We start from the raw sequence: 4,721 nt of genomic DNA, 5'->3' as shown, positions 1-4,721 counted from the left end.
AAAAAGCAGCAGAAGAGGAAAGAGAAATCGCAAGACATGAAAGGGAAATGGAATTGATAAGAGCTAGATCCACATTACCTGTAACACTGTCTAACCCTAACCAAGGTAATCAAGACCCTGTATTTGATGTAGTGAGAGTACAGAAGTTAATCCCTAAGTTTACTGAAGAAGCTCCAGATGAGTTTTTTGATCACTTTGAGAAAGTGGCTTCAGGTATGGGATGGCCAGAAGATAAATGGTCAGTTTTGCTACAAAGTGTCTTAATTGGTAAAGGGAGAAGTGCTTATCTAGCCTTAACAGCTGATCAGTGTAAAGACTACAAGGTACTTAAACACAGTGTGCTACAAGTTTACCAGATGACCCCAGAGTACTACAATGAGAGATTCAGAAATTTGAAAAAATAGTATTGAGAATAGGGAACATTCCTTGTAGGGATTAATGCTTACAAAGTTAGAAGATGTTTCAAACGTTGGGTAGAAGCTGCTAAAATTAAAACTTTTGATGAGTTAGAAGAGTTACTTGTTCTTCAACAGTATCTTAAGGGAATTCCTGAACATATAAGAGCCTATTTAAGAGAGAGAGAAGTGAAGAAACTTGACAAAGCTGCCACCCTTAGTGAAGATTACAATATAATCAGTAGTAAACGTAATTACAATGTCAAGTACCAGAGTCAACAACGCCCAGGTTTTAAGTCTTATCCAAATAACAGGAACAAATTTAATGGGAAACCTTCAAGTGATAATACCAAGAGTACACAAGGTAATACACCTCAGCAAGCTAATGTGAAATCCTCATCCAGGTTTTCAAGACAGTTACAGAAACCTAATGTTGTTTGTTTCAAGTGTGGAAGAGTAGGACACTACAGTCAAGAGTGTTACCGGAATAAAAGGCAGTCAAAACCAGTTGGTCAAGTTGTAAAAGGTGACCCGGTGAAACAAACTACGAAGAGCAGTGTGGGAAAGAATCAGACTCCAGAGAAGAATGAAACTAAACAAGCTGAATGTTTAGCAACCAGTGGAAATGTTACCTCAAGCAGTGAGTGGCTTCGCAGTGTGGAGGCTTTAAGCCATATATCTATGAGGGTATGCTGTCAACTCAAGAAGGAAGTATGCAGGCACCAGTCAAGATATTACGTGATACAGGGAGTAACCATAGTGTGGTAGTACGTGGTTCTCACCCTCAGTTGGAGAAGAGTCTCACAGGAGATTCAGTTATTTTGAAGGGTATAGGAGGAGAGGAAGTAACTCTTATGCCGCTTACACCTGTCATGTGGATTGGTGACAGGGAATGTTGATTTTGCTGTAAAGGACTCACTGGCTGTACAAGGTGTACATGTTCTGTTGGGGAATGAAGTTGGTGGTGTGCCATTTATTCCTTGTCCTGTAGTGACAGACAAACCATTGAGGATTAGTCCTACAGTAGAGTTGGAGAAGAATAACCCCCACCTGTTTTCCTAGTTTGTGTAACTACCAGAATTATGAAGAGGACTACGACTGCAAGTGAAGAAACTGAGGATTTACACACCCAAGAAGGATCAAGTGAAGGATCTTTGTGTTTAGAAGAATTGTTCCAGGGAAGTGAAGTTTCCCATAGTGCTGACCAAGAAGAGATTTCCCAAGAAGATGAAGAAGACGATGACGACGAAGAAGAAGAACCTGATGTTCCTGAAGAGACTCCGAGTAGTCAAAGTGTCACTGAAGACAGTAGTGAAACTACAGTAGCTGAGTTAGCAGATATTGAGAATTCAACCCTTGAAGTTGGTCAAGTGACCAGAGAGAAGCTGATGGACTTGCAGAAGAAGGATGCATCGTTAACTGATTTGTTCTTCAGACTTGTTGATCGAGAAGAGATGCAACAAACTCCTACCTGTTACTATCTGAAGGAAGGTTTGCTGATGAGGAAGTATAGACCTACAGATATACCAGGAGATGCTGAATGGGGCGAATATCATCAAATTTTGATTCCATATCCGTTGAGAAAGCAAGTGGTTGCAGTAGCTCATGAGTCTGGACATATGGGAATTAGGAAGACTGTGGAGAAGATCATGAAATATTTTTTCTGGCCTGGACTTCACAAAGATGTTAGCAGGTTTTGTCGTGAGTGTCATACCTGCCAGATAGCTGGAAAACCGAATGAAACCATCAAGAAAGCCCCCCTACAACCTATAGAAGTTAGAGGAGAACCCTTTAGCAAAGTAATTATAGATATGGTTGGACCATTGCCGAAGACAAAGAAAGGAAATGAGTATTTATTGACATTAATGTGTCCTGTGACAAGGTATCCAGAAGCAATCCCTGTTAGAAACATATCTGCCAAGATAGTTGCTGAAAAATTTTTTGGAGTTTTTCTCAAAGTTTGGTATACCAGAGATAGTACAAAGTGACAGAGGAACAAACTTTACTTCAAAGTTATTCCAGGATGTGATGAATTTATTAGGAGTTAAACAACAGTTATCCACTGCCTATCATCCAGAAACTCAAGGTGCCTTGGAAAGGTTCCACCAGACATTGAAAAGTATGCTAACAAAGTACTGTTCTGAGTCAGGAAGAGAATGGGATGTTGGTTTACCATTAATGTTGTTTGAAATTAGGAGTGCTTATCAAGAAAGTATGGGATGTTCACCTAATGAGATGATTTTTGGAAGAGAAGTTAGAGGACCGTTGAAGATTCTTGCAGAAAATTGGGAAGAGAATCAAGAGGAAAGCCAAGGAGAGTATGTGAAGAACTTAAGGAAAAGGTTGAAAGAGATTAGAAAATTCTCTTTAGAAAACTTGAAAATGAGTCAAGAGAAAATGAAAACAGGAGAAAGGTTTGAATTGCTAAGGCTAAGATAAGAAGTTTTAGTGTTGGTCAACAAGTGTTAGTGTTCTTACCTGTCAGGAGATTTCCCCTCACTAATAAATTTCAAGGTCCTTACAAGATAATTCAGAAGTTAAGTGATAGAACTTATGTGATTGAAACACCAGAAAGAAGAAGAAGACAAAGGTAGATACATGTGAACCTCTTGAAACCTTATTTCTCAGAAACTAAAACTGAAACTGTGTCAGTAACCCAAACATCTTTATCTACAGAAGACGATGATGGCTACGAATTGGGAACTGCAAGCAAGATGAATAATTCTTCAATTTTGGAAAATTTGGAGGATAAACTGAAACATCTGAGTGTTGAACAAGGTGAAGACTTAAGTGACGTAATTAGAAGTTTTCCAGAAATTTTTTCAGATGTGCCTAGACGTACTGATCTGACCAAGCATGAAATCAAGATTCAAGAAGATGGTAGACCTTTCAAGCAAAGAGCCTATCGCTTATCACCGTATCATCGAGATGTTTTGAAGAAGGAAGTTGAGTATTTGCTGCAACATGGATTAGCAGAACCCAGTTCAAGTCACTTCAGTTCTCCATGTGTGTTAGTGAAGAAGCCAGATGGTTCCTTTAGGATGTGTACTGATTATAGGAAGCTGAATTCTATCAGTGTGGCTGATAATTATCCTTTGCCTCTTATAGATCAGTTACTTGATAATATTGGGCAAGCCAAGTTTGTTTCCAAGATAGACTTGTTGAAAGGATATTATCAAATTCCCATAGACGAGAATGCCAAGTTGCTGTCAGCTTTTATTACTCCATTTGGACTGTATCAGTATACTGTTCTGCCGTTTGGTCTGATGAATGCACCCGCAACATTTCAACGAGTGATGGATCAACTGCTAGGATCAATAGAAGGAGTAGGTGTATACCTAGATGACATCGTGATTTACTGTACAACGTGGGAAGAACATCTGAAGATTCTAAGGAAAGTTTTCAAGAAACTACAAGAAGCAGGATTAACAGTCAACCTAGAGAAGAGTGAGTTTGGAAAGGCAACTGTACAGTATCTTGGGTTTGAAGTTGGGAAAGTCCGTCTTGCCTCCAGTAAATGCTAATGTAGAAGGTATCTGTAAGGCTACCCCACCTACTACCAGGAAACAGCTACAGAGATTTTTAGGCATGGCTGGTTTCTATCGTCGTTTTTGCCCAAATTTCTCAGCCGTAGTAGCTCCCTTGACAGACTTGACTAGTCCCAAAGCCAAGTTTATTTGGACTCCAGAGTGTCAAGAATCCTTTGAGAAGGTAAAAGCCATTCTAACTTCAAGACCAGTACTTCAAGCTCCAGACTTCGATAAAAAATTTGTGATACAAGTTGATGCGTCAGACTGTGGTGTTGGAGCTGTTCTACTTCAAGAAGATGAAAATAATATCTACCATCCTGTGTGTTTCATGTCTACAAAACTGAAAAAACATCAGAAAGTATACTCGACAATTGAGAAGGAAACTTTAGCCTTAATCACTGCAGTGAAAAAATTTGAAGTGTATGTGAATAGACCTAGGAATGAAGAAATTTTAGTGTTGTCTGATCACAATCCACTATCATTTATCCAGAAAATGAAAAATCACAATCAAAGACTGACCAGGTGGTCTTTGTGCCTGCAACAGTATAACTTAAGAGTGCAGCACATTAGTGGCAAAAACAATGTAGTTGCCTGATTATTTATCTCGTGTGAATCGTTGGATTCAACACCTGATAAAAAAATCTTCTGGGGGGAGGTATATTATATATTGCTAATTTCAAAAATGCATGTTTCCCCTCTTTGAAATGTCATATAGATTATTGCAAATTTTCAGATTCCTAGATAGCTTAGACTAGGATGTTTTAAAATGTGTTTTCAGATTTCGCATTACGTGTTA

This window comes from Macrobrachium nipponense, chromosome 9, assembly GCF_015104395.2.
Source record: "Macrobrachium nipponense isolate FS-2020 chromosome 9, ASM1510439v2, whole genome shotgun sequence".
Classification (NCBI taxonomy): domain Eukaryota; kingdom Metazoa; phylum Arthropoda; class Malacostraca; order Decapoda; family Palaemonidae; genus Macrobrachium; species Macrobrachium nipponense.
The sequence above is the reverse complement of the archived record's forward strand: the minus strand, read 5'-3'. Positions refer to the sequence as shown.